The sequence below is a fragment of the Calypte anna genome, chromosome Z (assembly GCF_003957555.1).
Source record: "Calypte anna isolate BGI_N300 chromosome Z, bCalAnn1_v1.p, whole genome shotgun sequence".
NCBI lineage: Eukaryota > Metazoa > Chordata > Aves > Apodiformes > Trochilidae > Calypte > Calypte anna.
In genome coordinates, this window is record NC_044274.1 from 58,555,871 (window position 1) to 58,576,911 (window position 21,041).

Below are 21,041 nucleotides of genomic sequence, written 5' to 3' on the forward strand. Positions count from 1 at the left end.
GTGAACCTTCCAGGATACAATAGAATTTTTTTTTTTTTTTTCTTTTTTTGGTGGTGTGCCTAGCTGTCAACCGTGGCTAAGCACACAGTGTAGGCTAACTGTATTATTCATCTGGGTAAAGTTTTTAAGTCTCAGCAACAGCAGTGTGACATAGTGTATGGTACAGTTTAGGAACTAGACATATGCTACTGATCTGTTTCTGTGAAAAAGCGCTCGAAAAAATCAGCACTGTTGCAAGGACTATGCTCTGTAAATAAGGTTTCCGTGTGATAGAACTGACAGAAGATATACTTCAAACTTTACAAAATAAGAATCAGGAATGTTTTGAGCTTCATGAGTGCAACAAGGTAGATTAAAGTGCTGTCTTTCTGTACAAGCCTTGGTTGAGCTCTGTAAGACCAAGGACTAGAAATATGTGTTGTCAGTACTCAGAGGTACAATAGGGGATTTCAGACATCATTTGGAAAGATGAACAGTCAAAGTATTTCACAACACAATCCTAAAAAGTGCTCTGGAGGGTTAGATAATTGCCAGGGAGACCCCATTGATTGCATGCTGATTACATCAGTCACTATACACACAGAGGTGTGACAGCATGAACAGTAGGGAGCTATGGTTTGACTTACAAACAGCAAGGAAATGATAGCACTCAAATAAATAGATACTGCTGGTCAAAAACTTTTATTTGCTCTTTAGCCAGGATCAGTTTTCTAGTAAAAGTAATAAACAAATTTAGACACTCTAAAAAAGTTTAGAAAGAAGGAAAAATATATTCTGGCAGAGAAAAAATAAAATGTATGTTTGTTTGTTTACTTTGAAATACTGTGGATGGACTAAAGCTATACAACTAAATGTAAATGCTGCCTGCACTTGCATAACTTCATGTTAGCAAAAGTAGAACATTCCCAATAAAAGTAATTTGTGACTGTATGTTTAAGAGATATGATATTAGAGTATAATGTGATACCGATAGCTTGAAAAACCTGATAAGTCTTCTAAATGTTGCCTTACTCCTGAGAGCCTTTACAGAAATCTGATGTTACCCAGCCACACTGGCCACACTGTCACCCCTCTTGTTTTCTATGTTCATGTCTGAAATGTTTGCAAAATTCTTGTCCAGCCTTCCTCTTCCATTGGAAAGGTCATGGTTAGAGGATCCCCACTGAGTATGCTAGGCATCACATAAAAATCATACGTTGTGGTATTGAAGGTCTACATAAAGGTGTATAGTACTCCCATTTCACTTTCATCAGTCTCAACTTCTGTATGTCTGGTGCAGAATGCTTTATATTACAACTAGCACATACCATGTGCAATTTTGAATTAGAAAAAAGCAGGTTAAAAACCCAACCCTGTACATGCACTTACAGATATTTCTAATAACTCAAAAAAAATCATAAAATATTACTACAGGTTTAGGCGGCTGTTTACAGCTATATTAATCTTTTCAAAGAAGCTGGAGGAAAACACAAAAAAGCTGTGCTTAGTTTATACAGTTTAGTATGGAAATGAAGTATGAAGTATGAAATATATGAAGTAAAAGAGTAAAAAAGAAGAGTACTCAATCTATGCAACACCTCCTGAGTTCTGAAGAAAGGAAGTAGTACATGCACAGTTTATTCTCAGATGAAATATTTCATATTTGTTTTCCAAAGTTTTAAAAAACCTGCTGAATAGGTCTTTGGATTAGCATGCACTCAGAAGATACTATCATGCTTCGGATAGGATTCTTTCCATATGAAACACCTGGGCAGTTTCTTAGTTAATTACACAAACAGATCAGCTCAGTATAAGGTATAAGTTTTAATAGATTTTACTGTTACCAACCTTAAGATTTCTTCAATGGAGAGTGGCTCACCTCAGAGATATCTGCATATTGTATAATTGTATTTTTTAGTCTTTCTGTCTTTAATTTTTGCAGTGAATCCCAGTTCTGAGTCCTTTTCATGGGGCAGAAAACCCGATTCTGTACAGTAGACATAATTTCTTCAGCAATACCTCCAAGAACTGTTCTGATTTTAAGAACTTGTGCAGCATATCTGTCAAACCTGTAAATAGGAGTGCAGTCACTGTATAATACTTGCCTCTAGTGTAGGTTTTTCACCTCTAGACTTTATATGAAAGAATATTATTTAAGCTTTTAGAATTTTTAGAATACTTAGAATCATAGAATCATAGAATCATAGAATTGGCTGGGTTGGAAGGGACCTCAGAGATCATCGAGTCCAACCCTTTTACCACCGTTGCGGTTGCTAGACCATGGCACTGAGTGCCACATCCAGTCTCTTTTTAAATATCTCCAGGGATGGAGAATCCACTACTTCCCTGGGCAGCCCATTCCAATGCTTGATCACTCTCTCCATAAAGAAATTCTTTCTAATATCTAACCTAAATTTCCCCTGGCACAACTTAAGACCATGCCCTCTTGTCTTGTTGAAAGTCGTCTGGCAAAAGAGAACAACGTCCACCCGGTTACAACTTCCTTTCAGGTAGTTGTAGACAGCGATGAGGTCTCCCCTGAGCCTCCTCTTCTTCAGGCTGAACAGCCCCAGCTCTCTCAGCCTCTCCTCATAGGGTCTGTGCTCGAGTCCCTTCACCAGCCTGGTTGCCCTCCTTTGGACCTTTGGACTTCTCTCAAAAGAGAACAATAGCTTGCTGAAAAAAACATAATAGTTACTGCTGACATGAAAACGTAGTCCAAACAAGTAGTTTTCTTTCTAACTGAATGCTGGACGGTTGGCCCACCATGACGGGATCTGTATTAGCTGTGAGTGAAAACAAATTTTTCTTTTCTTTCTCTCTTAAACCTCTTATTTAGCCAATCCACAGTTCACAATGCATGGTATAATGATTTTATAATGATTTTAATATTTTCATAAATGATCTGTGTCCTAAATGTCCATTTTTTTCCTGTTCTGATGTGAAGTTCTCTATGGCTCCTCACAAGCCTCCTGTTATTTTTTCCTGACTTCCTGATGATTGGGACAGACTGCATTTGAGTTTAGAGGAGGGGATCTTTGAGTACTAATTAGTTTTCCTGGACTCCCTTTGTCCTACTGTGTTGTCTTTGCAGAAGATTAAAAGTTGAAGACACCTATGTGGACCAAGGCCTGTAAAGTTGAGGTCAGTGCTATATGTCTATAGACAGACACACAGATCCACAGCTCTCATCAGACTGTCCACTTGTTCTTCCTGATCAGGTGGCCCATAGAAGATGCCAAATAAAATGTCAATTTAGATATTTATGCATGTGTACCTTTAGATGATATATTGACAACTGCACATTCCAGTCAAGAGGAACATCTTGAATACCCTTACAGCAATATCAAAACTTACATGTTTTCAGATAAATATCTTCTTAACATGATGCTATCTTAGAATATTGCACCATCTTAATACCAAATAAAGTGTACCTTGAAGCAGTGCTTTCAATTATTTTTGCAAGTCAGGGTATAGATGACCTGGAAAACCTTAATAAGTTTTAAAAGTGTGTTTTATGATGTGATTTATTTACCTTGGATGTGAAATGCACACTTTCAAGGAAGCAATTTTGTTTCACTTCATAATTGAACACCTATTTTATCAGTTAAGAAATCTAAGTCATTCTGAGACAGGAAATAAATATTGAAAACTGAGCTGAAAATACCTCAGGCACCTGATTCCCTTTCACTTAGGCAGGTATAGAGTGACTTTCCCGATGAACATTAATGCAATATGCAACCTTGGGATAAAGAGGCTAATTGGGGTCTATTGCAGCAGCAAGCTAAGACAGAAAAGTTCATACCTGAGAAGAAATAACAGGCCATGGGTCACCAATAGAGCACTTTACCCTTTGTGCTGGAGAAGTGCTGGGGATGGGGTTCCTCACTCATAGTCTGGGGACCTGCACCTCACACCTCATGCTAACCCAAAGCAGCCACTCTACAGGCAAGGACACTTGAACATGCTAGAAGCTACCATGGCTTTGGATTTCCTAATGTCACTGGTTTGATATTTGCCCTACCCAGTAGTTGCAAACAAAGAGAAGAAAAAAATGTTTTTTGAAGAACACTTTAATTTGCAGATATGTTTCCACTTTTCTTTCTGATTCTGTCTTTGACAGAATTTCACTCTCAAATGTGTAACATTCCTATGGTATCTGTTTTATTTTGTTTACTGTTAAAAATGTGACCTTGCACTCCAATAAAAAAACCATTTATACCCAGTAATAATCTGGTTTTTGCAGTCTTCTGCCAGAAACAAATAATCACTGTCCCAGGACTGTGCTGTCATGGGCAATCTACCAGACTTCTAAGCCCATTGTAACTATCTGGTCACCTAGAGAACAAGAAAAATAGCTACAGAAGATGAAGGAAAAGAGCTTCTGTAATACTAAAAAGTTAAGTAAGACTGGCAATGTGGCCATTACTTTTTTTTAATACACATATTTCTTTTTTTAAATTCCTTTTTTTTTTTTTTTTTTTCTAATTTGGCCAGGTAGCCTGGCACACCCATTCTTTCTCCCCTCAAACAATTGGTTGCTGACCTTCTTAACACAGAGTTGTCATCTGAGATTTTGGAAGATGATTATAGATAGATATCAAATGAGAGAGGAGGGTATCATTAAGTGTGAATTTTTCCTTTTTTTTTTTATTTCTCTTCTTCTGCCTAATTTTATACATTTTATTTTCTATTGTATTTGATTAAATTTTGGAATGACTTGTTAGTTCACATGTCTTGTATTCTACTTTATCAGTATGAGAAAAGGAGAATCTTATGACCTTGATGGCTGAAAAGGCATTTATGTAAGAAAAATACCTTACTTCACTTAAAGATTTTAATAAAATGTCCTTAACTAGTGATTTGCAAAGATACATAACACTGCTCAGTTCTGAGAGTCTTCACTTAGATTTCTTAATGCTGTCTTACTTGCTGTTTTGTCACACCACTAATAGTTTTCACTGATAATTTTTAAGTAGTCTTGAGGCAATTATTTTATCTGTCAATGAAAAATTACTCCTTATTTTCTTTTATCACTTAAGGACTCTCAATACTGTATACCTCCAGAATGTTTGCACATCTACTTTCAGAGTCATGGCCACCTGAGAGCAGAAAATAGTCTGAGATCTTAATATATATTTTATTTGGCAATTTCTCAATTTTATTTTTTTTTTAAATATTTTAATGAAAAGGCATTTTCCGTAATAAAATTAAGGATTTTTGGAAGAGGGTTATCCATGGTGGGTAAAGAATCACTGGTTCATCTGCTTCTGGTATTTAATATGATGGTTAACATTTTTTCTGTGTCACAAAAATGGCTAGGAGAAAAAACCCTCTGAGGACAGACCCACACAACATACTAATTTCAATTGAATTAACATCCTCCTGAATTATTCAAATTAAGTTTCCTTGGAGGCTGTTTAGAAGAAAAAAACCAAATTACTTGAACTATTAGATTTCATTACTGGATGGTCCAAAATTTTTTATGTATTAGAGAAAGCAGAACAAAGTTACTGATGTTAGTTTTATACGTGGAATTGGACCTAGGATGTAATAATATAAGACATTTTTTTATATCCTGCAACTTAAAATTGCAGAATATTTCAGATAGGAAGGGATCCAGGGGGGCGTGTTGCCTAACCCGTGTTTCACAGCAGTGTCAATATTGAATTTAGACTACACTGGTTAGGGCAACCTTCCCAGAATAGAGGCTGGAGGTTGGACAGTATTTTGGGGAAACCTGTTCCTATATACAATTATTACAGTAACAAATGTTTTCAGATAATGACATTTTCTATATTCCATTGTGATGTTTGTGTATTCTGTTTTGACATTTTCCATATTCTGATCACACACACCCTAGAAAGGCTTCAGCTGTGAAGCAGACATTTGCAACACTATATTTTGCAAACTCATTTTTGTCACATGGTTTCACTTTAATTGTACAGCTCAAGTGTGTTTACAGGCTTAGGCAACATAAAAAAATCACATTAAAGAATTTTGTTCCAGATATCCTGCAGATACTATGCTGTGATTTTATTAAATGCAATTTGATGCCATGTAAATAACATCATAAGATACTATATCCCATAAAAGAGGTTAATAGTCACTGGTGAGATTAAAAAACACTGACAAGATAAAGGTTATTAAGCATGTTCTATGCTTATTTTTTTTGTTTTGTTTCATTTACATCATCAAATTCTGACACTAAGCTTTGGAAAAAGCATATAATTTGGTTTATTTCCCATATTGACATTTTTCTATATCAAAAGCGGTCTGAAATTTCTTTGCTGCAAGAGTCATTAGCATCATACAAAAAAAAAATCTGAAGTGAAAAAGGGCAAAATTAAGCAAAAAATTCAAATAAAGAATATGAACTGAGTGAGTGAATCCAAAAGTCTTCTTTTATCTTTTAGTCTGTGAAAATGTATGAAATTTAAACTATCATTTTTTTGAGAGATCAAAGAAGGATAACATCAACAACCATTCATAGATTATGCTTTGCTCACTTTAAAGCTAATCAACATTACATAAGATTTAGGACTGGAGTTTTTGTACTCATCTTTGTCTCCTATTCACAACTCAGTTTCTTTCTACTAAGTCTCTCCTTGTTAGCAGCTGAAATAGTATGGCCAAAAGTACTGAAAGGACACATATAAAACAGGTTATAGATAGGGCAGTACTTCTTATGTATTAATAAGAAGACACAGTTGAATACTAACACTCTACAGAATAGTTGTTATATTGGTGGCTCAGAGTTTTTGGCCAGATCTGGACCCTGCATGCTTTCTCTGTTGCACACATAATGTAAGAAGCTACATCACCCTCCACTGTTTTGGAAAATAACTATTAAAATTGCAGATAGGTTACAAAAGCTGTGTTACTAAAAGTAAAAAAATTAGATGGATGCAATCCTTGCTTCAAGAAAAACAAAAGAGGATGAATTCAGTCCTGAGAATTATGTTATTGCATGAATTGAAGAGATTAATAAGACTGTTCCAAGAGTGTTTAGTCAAGCTAAATGAGGTGACTGTTCTGAATAATTCACAGATCTAAATGTATTTTGCAACATAAATTAAGTTTATTTTACCTCCTTATGTTATTTCAACATGATAGATGACCTGTTTATTTTTGAAATCTAGTCAGTTTCCAGAAAGTGTCCTTCCTCTTGATTTGAAGCCCACTAATGTTTAAGAATCAGACAAAAGAGATATGGGTTCATTTTAAATGATGATGGAAGCTCACATTTATCTTTGAGGCATCAGAAGTGTGTTGAGTATATCCAGATGGGCCTAAACAGCTTTAAAAAACTCAACTTGAAATCTTATTTTGGTTTAGATAACAAACCCATAGAGAATTCTTTCCCTATACAACATCCTTGAAGTAGATTTCATCTGAAGATAAGAAACATAAAGAAAAAGTGTAAATGATCACACCAAATTCCTTTAGCATTCCGAAGAAGAAGTAAAAACTGTTCAGTGTTCTATATTAATTTTTAGTTTGTATTTATTCATGTTGTAAAGAAAAAGTACAATTTCTAAAAAGATTTACTGCATACATATAATAGCATTATAAAGTTATTATAAAAATATTTGATTATAAAGATCAAATGCATGTTGGTCTCCTTCACATAAGTGGATGAGAGAAAATAGTCTTTGTAAGAGCTGGACTTTCTTCAGATTTTATATAAATTAAAAAGTACAGATCTTAACCCTCTTTTTGAACAACTGCGACTATGTGCCTGATGTTTTTCTGCACAAGGCATATAGTGGCCATATGAGAAGCACTGGTTCAAAGAACTGGTGGCTTTCTTTAGATTAGAAAAAGCAAGCCATAAAAAAGAGTTATTCACTGTCAAAATGTACAGACCAACTTGAAGACAGAAAAAATAGATGAGGGTTTACCTACAGAAACTGTTAAAAAAGAAAGGTCTGGAGAGTAATCAATACTGATGTATCATAAGAAACATAATTATCTACATAAAACCAACTGATGAGATTACTTATACACTAATCAAGCCTTCTAAAATTTATCTGAATAATGCACAGTGCAGAACACTCATTCATGTTTAGAGGAAGTCTAAAATTTGGCTTGATTTCATGTAATAGAGCCTAAATCAATGTCGACTCAAATCCACATTGCAATACTTGAATAAAACGATGAAAAGACTTTCAGTTATTGCTTTAGTGTGGTATGAAGTAGACGCTGTAAGAAGGACCAGAACCATTTCTGAGATACTTGTTTCCTGAACAATCCCTGTCCTGGAGCAAATACAGTCCAGTTGTGCTACACCATGAGCACAGCATGATCCTGACCATGATGAGGTGCTTACATCTATTCATCTGCACAGTCTCTACAATCAGCCCTCTGTGCACTGTCACCCCAATAGTTTCATTACTTTGTCTTACACTCCATAAGGAGAAAGACGCAAGAGAATCAATATGTTCTGCACCCCTGGGGGCTGGTGGGTTGGGTGAGAGGGGCTGTTCCGGTAGGAACCGAGCCAGAGCTCCCTCCTTCCAGCTTCACATGAAGGCATCAGAGCCCAAAGCACTGACAAAGCAAAAGATCAGCCCTGGGAGCATCAAACACATGGGCTGATGGATTGAAGCTGCACACTGTCCTGTTAGACTACTCATGACAAGACAAAGAACATTTTCTCATTCACTGTTGCATTTCCGCACAATATGTGGTGTTGGATTTAGCAAAGGGTGGGCTTCACTGTGCCAGTGCTCACTACATATTCCTTTACATTGGTAATATCTTAGCTACTCAGTCTGAAACAGTCTGTAATTCACCCTGGTTACTTCCATGTTTCTTGTTTAATTTGTCCGAAGGGAAAAAACAAAGGAAAAAAAAACCCAAACAAAACCCCCAACCACACAAAAAAACCACAAAGCAAAACCAAAACAAACCAACAAACAAAACCCCAAAGCCAACAACAACAAAAAACAAACAAACACATATATCTACCCATTTTAGGAAAATCAAAAAAAGAAAATATAAATGATGCTGAAATCTCAAAGAAAGTGTTATTTAGTGGCTTTTTTCCCATTTGTTTGAGGCAGATTTCTGTACATTTCATCAAATAAAGGCCTTGAAAAACTCAGCTAAATTTTGCACTTAGATTTGTATACATGCGGTCAATGTCTAGCACAATAAGACATACATGAATGTAACTGTAAATCTAGAGAGAGCCTACTGTATTAATTTATGCAGGAGGAAAAAACATATTCTTATACCCACATTGAAAGGCAGTCTTCGTCACAAATAACAGTTTGAAAGGAATGGAAAGGTAATTTAATTTTCTTAGTCCAAAGACTAAGAACAGAACAAACCTGCACAATGTGCAGAAGTTCTTTTTCAGGTCTGAAACAAAAGATGAGTAAAATGTCTCTCCATCTTTTCAGACATAAGAGCTCTGTGCTCAGAAACTTGCCCCATTTGTCTAATGGACTTAGTTCTGTCTGTGAACCTTTTCTGCTCATGCCTTTACAATCTATATTTTTGCTGCCTTCTGACATAAACTGACTGAAAACCAAACCAAACAACCAAAAAACAGACCTCAGATATGACAGTGATAGGAACATTTAGAAATATGATAGGAAGAATGTAAATCTTTGCTATAGGATTACCTGCTAAAAGAAATAGGTTGATACCTTCGAATGAAAACCCCTTAACACCTGAAGTCTGTTTTGCCTTTTTTTCCAACAAACACTTTCCTTTAAAACTTACTGATCTAAAAATACTATGACAAGTGTTTCTTTAACACAGCAAACATTTAATGGCTTTTTTTTTTCTTTTAAAGAAGATCATAACACAAAGTGTTCAGCCAAGCTACATGCTCTACTTTCCCCCCTACATTTTTTGCTTTGTTGTTGCATTAAAAATTAATCACACTTCATATAATCATCTTGAATTTCGATTTGCTTTGCAAAGTTAATACCATATGTGAATATGAGTATATGTGAAGGAGCTAGAATAACCACTTACAGGCAGTTAGTGATTTAGAGAAGTGATTCTTCTAGCTGTAATGCTAGGGGCTTGAAGGCTTATTTTCAGCATTAAACTTAATGTCTTAAGCTGGTCAAGATAATCTCTCCTTGCCACTAGCTAAATATCAGCAGAAAGATAAAACATGTCAGTGAAAAACAGCAAGATTAATAAAACAATAAGGTACCTTAAAGCTTCTTATTAAAAGAATATTTTAAAATAAAACAATGAAAAATTAAAAATACCCTTTAAAAATGTAAGAAACTATACCCCTTGACAGTTTGATAATAATTTTCTTTTTCATTAGTCTTTCAGATGGCCTGACAAATATGCCAAGTATTTCCCATCCTCCTTTGATCTCCAACAATGGTTTTAGAAGAATGGCTTAATATACATCTTGAGTGAAAGGTTCTTGATTTCTCACTGACCTTAATGAACAGAAGTTAAGTGAATGAATACATATAAATAGTATACTGAATGACACAACTCTCCATAGTTGTGTATGTAGAAAGTGGCAGATAGAATATGTGAAAAATACTAGGAAGCGTAGCAATTCATCTAATTTTGCTTTTGTGGGTTTGGGATAGACTGATAGAGGGTGCTGAAAAATCTCAGTCCTTCTTTCTCATGTATTTGATACATTTTGTGTATGTCCTGTATAAATATTGCATATGAATATTCTCTTTGGTTCTCAGATTATTCTCCCTCTCTGCCTTCTGGAATAGCTCCAGTTTATCCAGCAGGACAACAGTGATTAGTTTATTGGGACCTGGCCAACAAAATAAAAACCCTACTGTAGAAGAGTTTCTCAACCATTCTCAACCCAGCTTCTATTCGTGCTTGGAATTGCCCTGACTCATATGCAGGACCTTACATTGGACCTTATTGCATTTCATGAGGTTGGTATGGGCCCACCACTCAAGCCTGTCAAGGTGTCTCTGGATGGCCTCTCTTTCCTGCAGTATATTGACCACATCACACAGCTTGCTATTGTCAGCAAACTTGATGGGGTTCAATTCCTCTGTCCATGTCACTGACAAAGATATTAAACAGCATCCATTCCAGTACCAGTCCTTGGGGAACAGCTATCATCACTGGTTTCTATTCAGACATCAAGACATTCTGCAATCTGGTGGTGTGGCTAGAACTGTTGTTGGTGAAGACTGAGGCAAAAAGGTAACTGAATGCTTCAGCCTTCTCCAGATCCCTTTCTTACAGACATGTGAGGCAGTCATCATATTCCAAGAATCTGCCTTCCCTGACCTGGTGGGTAAATGTTCTTACTGGTGTCTTAGTGAGAGCTTAAGGTATTAACACCAGGTAAAACAGTAGAACTGAAAGAACTATTCCACTCTATAACTCCTTGTAGCCTAATAAATAATTACATTTGCACAGCACTTGCATACTTTGTATTCTAAGTCAAATTAATCCTTTGTGGCACTGAAGTACAGCAGCTCTACACTGCTCTTTGTGATCTTAGGATTGCAAAACAAACTTTGCACAGTTCTGGTGCATTCCAGGATGTAGTTAACAAAAAGACATAATTACCAACAACATGAAATAATATTACACTATTTCTTGCTTGTTCGACTCAAGACTGCACTTCACAACCATGTGTTATGGAGGATTTGTTCACAATTATATTACCAATCCACATAAAATGTATGCTAGACTGTTGATAAGGATATACTGACCAAAACTGAATCCTGTTGAAGAGAACACTTGACTTTCAGTATTGTGTTTCACCAAACATAAAACACACCACTCCCCCTCATTCTATTCCTGCTGGGATGTATCTGATGTATTATAAATTATTTAATCTGTTTTGGTGATTAATTCTGAAAATTTCTTGAGACTTGAATGCCAACTACTGCTGCATGTTCAGCTAATCAGTTTGTCATCAAATTACCTCAGACCTGAAGCTTTGTTGAATAATTTAATTAGCCTTGGAAGGTTGCTTGAAAGTAAAACTTACAAAGAATGCAATGAAAACTCAGTGAATAAAATAATATCCATGTGAAACAACATTGTTCTGCTTTAAGTTAAATAAACCCGTAAGATTTAAAATTGTATTGTCAAGTAAATCAAGAAAAAATACTCACCTAGAAAATGAGGACTGAAGAGATATAATTCTGTATACATTACCACATGCACAATAGCAGAAAGGAAAAGAACATGAGCAAATGATGCACATACCAGTCAAGTTAAAATTTTATCACAACACAATAAATTTTAGGGTTAAAGCTGAACTGTTCTTGCTCTACTATTTTCAGTCTTCTATCTTAGTTTTTTTTCTCAGCTTTATACCTGCTATATAAAATAATTTTTTAAAAATTAACTCCTCCATTAAATATTGTAATTGTTCTATTGTTAAAGGACATCAGACAGTAAACTGTACACTCAGTACTGAAAAATCTCATTATTTGGACTATGATGACTATACTGATATCATCCTACTCTGAAGAGGAATGTGAAAGTAAAATGCCAAAACTTCTTCATTGTTGAAGGATCATGAGATTATGATTTACTTCAGTGATAATAGATGTGGTTTTAAGCAAAGTAAGGAAGGAAAATTCAAGTTATTTCTTTGGAATAACACAATATGGCATCTGCAGAATAAAAACGGTACTGACAATCTAGTACTTGTTATCTGATGATAGGGAGAGGTCAAATCAGCTGGAGCAGCCACAGAGAATCAGTCATGGTTTGACAGTTCTGTAGGTATTGCAAGGAGATAGTATCATCAATACCTTTCTTTCCAAACACAGCAGTATAATGAATAAGTCCATCCATCTTACATTACCATATTTAGTTTTCAGTTGAAATTCCTATGACTTCTTTCTGCATGACACAATCCCTGTCTTTGTTAGAATGAAAGACCATATCTATTCTGTGCTCACTTGAGTGCTAGGCTCTATATTCTGGAGCAGCAGTGGGCTTTATATAGCACTGAAAAGAATTTGTATTGCAATTGGGTACAGGACCAGGCACAAACTCTTATAAATATGACTCTTTTATCATAAAATACAGTAATTATAATGACTGGGTGTATTACTTCAATCATGTATGTCCATGTAAATCACTGACCTCGGTTTGAAGTATCACCAGGGATCTCTATCAGTATTGGTTATGCAGATGGTTTTTATGAAGTGGACAGCTGTCTGTTAAAAATAGGGTTAATTTCATGTTTCACTTTTCGCCATAAATCACTACTTGTTACCCTGCTTCAAGTTCAAATTAGTGATGAGTGCTCCAAAACCTTGCTCTTCTGCCATGCTATTGCTTATATTTCATCCTGTCCTGCAGCTAGTAGGGTGTCTTCCTGTGGCAACTGATGAAAAATTACTTATTTACTGACTTATTACCCACAATCCTGACAGTAAAGATCAGTTTTGTTTTGTTACCAATTAAAGCTATCTAATTTTTCTACTTTTGCTGTTGATTAAGCTGAAGGGACTTGTGTGGAAGTTGTTTTTGTGCAGCATGTCATAGTTTTATAACAGACCTGTAAGAGCGATATCTCAGCTCTGGAGTACTAGTCTCTGTACCAAGATTGACTTGAGTATGTGGGAGCAGAAGATTTTATGGAAGATTTGGATGAAGACTTGCAGAAAAACTTCCATAGGAAATTGCAGTTCTGGAAATGACAAATTAAAAAAAAAAAGAAAGTTGTTTTTTTTCCTTAATCGTAGAAGTAATTGAAATGAGTATTTTGATATAAATTATAAGAGAAAAATGTTCTCGGGACATGTTAGCTGTTAGTTTATAATATTGTTTGAATGGAAAGATTACATTCTTTCAGTTGGCTTGATTTTGTTTTTATTTATAAAGGGGTTTTTTTGTGTGTGTTTTTTTCTTTTTTAAAGCTTCCTGGAAGGAGGTTGTAGTGAGGTAGGTGTTGGTCTTCTCTCCCTTTATGACTAGGAAAGGACATAGAACAAGAGGAAATGAGTTCAGGTAGCACCAGAGAATGCTCAGGTTTGATATTAGGAAAAATTTCTTCATGAAAAGAGTTGTGAAGCATTGGAACAGGCTGCCCAGAGAGGTGGTGGATTCACCATCCCTGGGTTTGTTTAAAAAATGGCTAGACGTGAAGATCTGGGATAGGAGTTAGTGGTTATGGTAATGTAGGACTGATGGTTGGAGTTGAAGATCTTGAAGGTCCTTTCTAACCCTTATGACTCTATGATTCCACAAAATTTTTGGAAATTACAGGCCAACAATTCTTGTGAAATATTTGAGTTACATGAAGTTCTGTAAGTTTTAGTTTAACTTTAAGCATAATTTTGGTAAATTTTGCTGGCCACAGATGATGCAATATCGCAGGCTTGAAACTTATTGTCTGTGTGGCTGGTAATACCCTACCCAGTTGCTGCTTCATGGTTCATATGATCCATAGATATTTTTTTTTACGTCAACAAAATAAAAATCATTTTAAAAAATGACTCAATGAGAACGTCATTCCAGAGGTGCATGAGAAAGCAAAGTGAAATCTGCACACAAATTTACAGAATATTTTCCCTGTTTTTTTCACCTGAAGTTTGGTTTTAAATTCAGACATTTTTCTTTTAATGTTTTTTTGTCCATATTTTTCAATTTCTGAATGTTACTTTTTCCTGGGTGTGTAATAAATGAATGGGATACAAGATTTAGCCTGTAAAATTACTCCTTCATTTCAATGTATCTTACAGGCCTGTGACTGATGTCAGGAGTCCTAGATCATATGATGATGAGAATAGTAACCTCTGTTGCTCCTTTTTTTTCTATCTCAAGGACCAACTGCCCCTGTACTGGAAAGCAGATGAGCTGATTTCACTTTTTTGATGACACCGAACTGGAAAGTCCTGAAGCCTCAGATATTGAATCTCACCTCTGGCTTTGATAGGCAGTCTAAAGGATTCTAATTCTTTCTCATTTAAAGAAGTGTATGCAGAGGTGCAGATGTGTGCACAAAAATGTCATCCATGGACTTAAGCCAAAATGTATGAGCCAATGCTTTTGAATAATATCAAACTTGTGGCTCACAGAAGAACAGGTTTTTTGTAATTTACACAAAAAAAAAAAGAAAAAAAGTGTGATTTCCTTTTTGAAAATGCCAATGTAAAAAAACAAACCAAAAAACCAACAATCCTGAAACCAATCCTTTAAAATTTATTAGGTACCAATGAATTAAAAGAAATACTCTGCATACTAACTGAATAACTAAAGGAGAAGTTATTTGGGCTTTGAGGAGAAAATATTTCCATGAAATATATTTATTAATTCTTTACAGATGTTTTTTAAGAGATAAATTTTAGCATCTGAGAGCTTATGGCTGAGAATAAATTGTATATTAAAAATAAATGAAGCAGAGGGGTGCATCCATGAACACTGGTCAGAGGACACTTTTAAAAATTATATCACTTTGCAACAGTGTTTCTCCTCTCTTTCAGATCTGACCTTTCCTTCAAAGATTTATACTACAGCAAAAAAAATGTTTTAAAAATTAAACACTGATAAGACATAATCAATAAAAAATATACATCTAGGGCAATGATAGAGCAAGTTCAGCATTCTATTATTCCTTTAACAAAAACAGAGATTTCAGATTGTTACATGTATTTTATGACACTGTTTATTTTAACTTTCTGAATAGAGACAGTAGTCATGGATTAATTGGAAATACATGTGGGTTCTTGCTCCTGAGGAGTGATCTGGCTTTACTCCAGCAAAGCATTCAACTTCCAGGACTAGATGAGACCTAGAGATTGACTTCAAAAATCCTTAAAATATCAGGCCCAACAGATTTACAGGGCAAGACTTTGCAGGTGTGTAAACCCATTCACTGCTTTGTTAGAATCAGTCTGATTTATGCAAGCTGAACATTTGTCTTAGCACACTCTTAAACAGATGATTTTCCAAATCTTCCCCGTCAAAGGCAAATGATCATTGCTCAGGAGAAAAAGAGCTGTAAGAGGAAGCTTGCTGAAGAGAGATCTGGAGCTGAAATGTGGCTTAGCATCATGTAAGAATCAGAGAGAAGGAGCTAGTTTTAGCCAAATTTGACACATCCAAGAACTGAGGAACACAGAATTGTAATAAACACTCCCCTTCACTAAGAACTGTTACCAAGAGGTCAAATGAAAAATCATTCTGTAGCTACAGAGCTTACAGTTCTGTGATTTACAGAAATATACCGAATATCTTTTCTCAGACACAACTGCTACAAACATGTTTCTGCATTTACTGCACTATATATCCATAGACAGTAATATCAAAACTATACAATTCTTTCTTCTCTTTTGTACATGCTTTTCCACTATTTTGTAACAAAATCATATCCCAAATATTTTTTTTAATCAGTGAATCTGTGTTTCCTTAAATAGAAAAAGTAATTTAAAAGGTCACTAAGTAAAATATTGTTAAAAACACAGAGTTCTTTAGTATATGCAAATGGATTTCCCATCAATTTGCTACCAGTTTAGACAGGACTTACAAATGCATATAGCTGTGTAAAAATATACATTGATTCCCTGATCTTGTAAAGTGACAATAAAAGAAATATTAACACATTACATATTGTGTTTGACAGATTCAAACAGTTTGTGTACAGACTTGGAATCAGGACAAAATCAGTCTATTACAAGTGAAAAACTGAATGTATTTTCTTTAATGAAATAAGCAGATGTAAAGTTCGATATTGGTAAAAAATAAAGAAAATATAATAAGAAATTAAGAACATTATGCTTTATTAGTTTAAGGTGAACATTTGGGAAAGTCTGACAATTTTTGGAGCAGCGCTGAATCAGAGTGGTGCTTAAACTACACTTAGATTAGACCCCGGAGGCAGTGTGTGTCACACACCACTATTGAATTACAGACCTTCCTTCTTGCCTATAGAAGTCTGTAATTTACTGATCTGTTCTAATAGTAAATGACTGCTTTTCCTTCTTGAGGCTACCCTGCATGCTGAGGCCCAGGAACAAGCTTAGAGTTACCACCTGCTCTGTTCTGCCTCTCTGCTTCCTCGGGCTTTATGCTTCCTGGGAGAAAATGGAGTAAAAAGCCACATTTTATGCCATGCTACTCTTATCTAATGCCTAGTTAATCTGAAGAGAGATTTTATGCATATGGAAAGTCACAGTAACTTTCCTCATTTGTTTTATCTCGTAGAAGCTTCTTATCACAGCTCCTGCTTTCAGAAAAGATTGGTATATTAGTGAGTGACACAAGTGAAAGAGACCTTGATGTGATCATTTCAGAGATTATCAGACCAGGAGACAAAAACCATTATTGATCTACTTCAGAATAATTTACAGAAAAGACATCCTTTGCAGATCCCAGTTATCATATTTTCTGTGTTGCTCTATGCGGGAGAATCAGTGGACAACAGGCAGATTAATGTAATCAAAGTATTGCTCTTTATTGAGAGCAGCAGTAGCCCTTTTATACACATTTAGGCTGATAATATAATATAAGCATATTGTTGATTGGAACAACACAGTCTTCATATGCCACAGGGCACTATCTAACTGGTTAAATACAATTGTTTATGTGCTGTCTATGCGATGCTGTCCCATCCTGTTATTCTTCTTTTCTGCTACCAACTCCCTTATCTTTTGCCCATACCTGATCTTTCAATAACCTTGCAGCTGGGCCTCAAGGCCCTTAGCTCACTCTGGATAAAGCTAAATAGTTTGGATTGCTCACATGTCCATTTTTTTCCAAAAACTCTCCCAACAGCTCTAAATGAAAAAATAAAACAAACTTGCCTAAATGTGAAAAGGCTATTGACATGGTGAATAAATTTGCAAATGCTTCTCTTCTTGACTTATATTTTACCTGATACAGTTATTTGCCATTTAGTATGAATATTTTTGAGCATCTATAAATAAATTTCTATAAAAAAACAAGTGTCTATGTCTCAGAAGTATCCTCTTCAACAACTCAATGTTCAACACTCTAAAACCACTTTAAAAAATTTGCACAAAAAAAGCTCAAATGAAGTAACAGAACCCACCAAATGCATATGTTGCGGAGACAGTTCAGGAAATATGAAGGGCATTGTTATTACCTTCAGTCTGTCCAATAACAAATGCAATTTTTTTTAAGATTTAAATGTATAGAGGCAGTACCATTTAAAGAGGCAGTTAAATTTAGCAATTGCATGCTAAACTGATCACCAGCTGCATAATCACTCAAAAAAGATATCATTATGGCTCTGTATTCTTAATCTACATAGCTTTGGGGTGGGTTTTATTTTTTATAGACAATGCTGGACTTTCAAAACTGGAAATGATAGAATCCTGGAGTTTGGTTTCATTGATCACAGATTGTATTCATTTTGCAAATTGAGCACAATTTTGAAAGGTGCTATTTCAATGAAGTATAAAGACCTAATTCACATATCTTGGCATACCATTGAACACCATTAAAGTCTTTATAGTCAAGTATATGCAAAACCAAAAAGACCAAATATCATCTTTTTATTCCTGATTAGACTTTGAAGTGCTAAGTGTCCATGGAAAACATCACAAAAAGGCTTTCCAATACACCTGAAACATTAAATGAAACATTCATTGAAAAATAAACATTTTTCAATGGTAAGTGGAATTGGAAGCATTGAATGAAAGCTGGTGGTTGAAGATGAAGGGCATGAATTCAACTATAGTTAGAGTCTGTGATGAACACACAATGTCAAGGGAGAGAGAGATGATTTTTGTTTTGTAGCATTGAGCTCAGTACAGCTCTGATTCAACAGCATCACTATTCAAACTATTCCTTATGAGGGTAAAATATTTATTCTGGCAAGGCACTCTCACAAGGCTTTACTGCAGATGAAATGATGCCTGTGAGAAAAGTATTTATCTTTAAATTTTTTTTCCCAGATGTTCACTTTTCTTTTCATCCCATTAAACATTCAATAAAGGTGTCAATTAATTTTTTAAATATTCTAAAGAAAATTTTGGAATGACCGATTCATTAAAAATGAGGCAGTCTCTGTTATAGCATCAATATGTTTGATAAGTAGTGAAAATAATAAACTACACAGAACAAATCAAATTGTGCCAACATTTTCACATTAGGCTGAGAAATGCTTTTGGTGTAGTCTAGTGAAAACTACCTCTATGATTGTCTTTAAATTCAAGATTTAATATTAATTAGTTCTAAAATGTTATTCAGTTTTTCATACCAGAGCAAGGAAAGTTTTTTTGTTTGTTTTTTTTTTTTTCTCACATAAAAGAAAGCCCAAATGAGAATACCAATGAAAAAGTATTGATTTGTTCTTATCCTCTACAGGGCCTTTGCACTATTATTGCCAGAATCATAAAGGAAACTCCTTCCAGGTCACATGAAAGAGGTTTCTGGGAAATAAAGACCTCTGTGTCATTATTACAAAAGGCCACTACAGAGATGATGGAACTGGAATAGCAGAAGGAACATACAAACAACTTTATATCTAATAAGTGTTCATGTACAATTTCTTTATTTTCCAGATGTAATGCTGAATATAGAATAGGTAGTCACAAATACTACTATAGATTCAGTAGCTCCATGTATTATTAAGTTGCTTACATTTTTCTTCATTGTGGCAGTGAATGGGCCACTTCTACTCTCTTCCAGTACATCCAAATATATTTTGAACAACGAAGGCCAAGTCTAACTGATTTTTATTTTTTGCCTGTTCAGAGTTTTCTGTGCTAACAGAAATGAGAATCTGTATGGACCTCCAGGAAACTGTGTTCAGATCAGTGTTGTTGATCACTGTTGAGAAATTGCTGTGTTGGCAGGGTAAGTCAGCCCTTCTGGGAAGACCACAATCTCAACCAGTTTAGAATGATATCGCCTTATATTTGACCTGATCAAGCAACTCACAGGTTTGGAAATATCACAAATTCTGTAAGATAACAAGAAGCGACGTTCAGTGGCCTCCTTTCAGTTAGCATACTTTAAAAGAAATATTTGTTCAAATCAAAATACAAGGATAAATTGAGCAGTTTTGCTCTCTGTGACATGATATTAAAATATCCAGTCCCATCTGAAGGCCTAAGCATGGCAGAAATGCTGAGTGTAACACCAAAAACCACCTGGCTTTAAGTAGACCTGTAACTGATCTTGCTATTGGTGATGATTTAAGGAAGAAGAATTACTCTGCAATTGCAAAAAATTTCAAGTTTCTGATTTCCAGGATTCTAAATCTGAACTGCATACAAATATAGCATTTGATTTTTAAAGCAGACACAAGCTTGAAAAAATTATGTTTCCATAATCAGATATGTATTCAAAAGGAGGAAAAAACATCTCGAACTGGCAAAACAAATGTATAACCCTTTCACACTGCTTCTATCAATTCAGGTGACAGGCTACTGCTCTTGTAAATTTAATGTTACAACCCAGACAGAGACTAAGCAAAGCTTTTGAAAATATTGCTAGAGCATTTCAGCCTTTTTACTCATCTCAGACTCAATTTTTCAACTGAAACAGTGCTATGGGTTACTCTGTAACATGCAAACTGCCTATGCTTTCTGTTTAATAAAAATCTGATGGCTTGTGAGCAACACTTTGTAAGGTTGCATCACTTTAAAGTACAGAAACAGAAAGAATAATCACATCACAAGATTATAAGCAAGAACTTTAATATCAAATTGATTTTCTTCAGTAGTAAACTTAATTGTCATCAAATATAAGGACTGAGTAATCTATTTTCAGTAGTTATTTTTTTAAGAGGATATAATTACTATTCTTTCTGCATATTTTCACATTTATGAGAATGCTGAACAGTTTGAGAGTCCTAAGAAACTGTGACAATTAAAACCGTAATTTTTGCATTGATTAAATAGCTCCAAAATACCTAGTTTGAAACTTTTAGCAGAAATGGAATATTTCAAATATTTGCCATCATTTTCTGCCCACATCTCTCACTGCATAAGCCCAGATAGAGCTCATATTTCATGTCCACATTTTTACTGTGGTATAGAATGAAGATGTTTTGTTTCTCTACTCAGTGTGCAATTCTGAGGAATAAAATTCAAAAATACAAAATAGACTATGCCTTCTGGTGGCTTTTTTTTGTTTGTTTTTTGATTTTA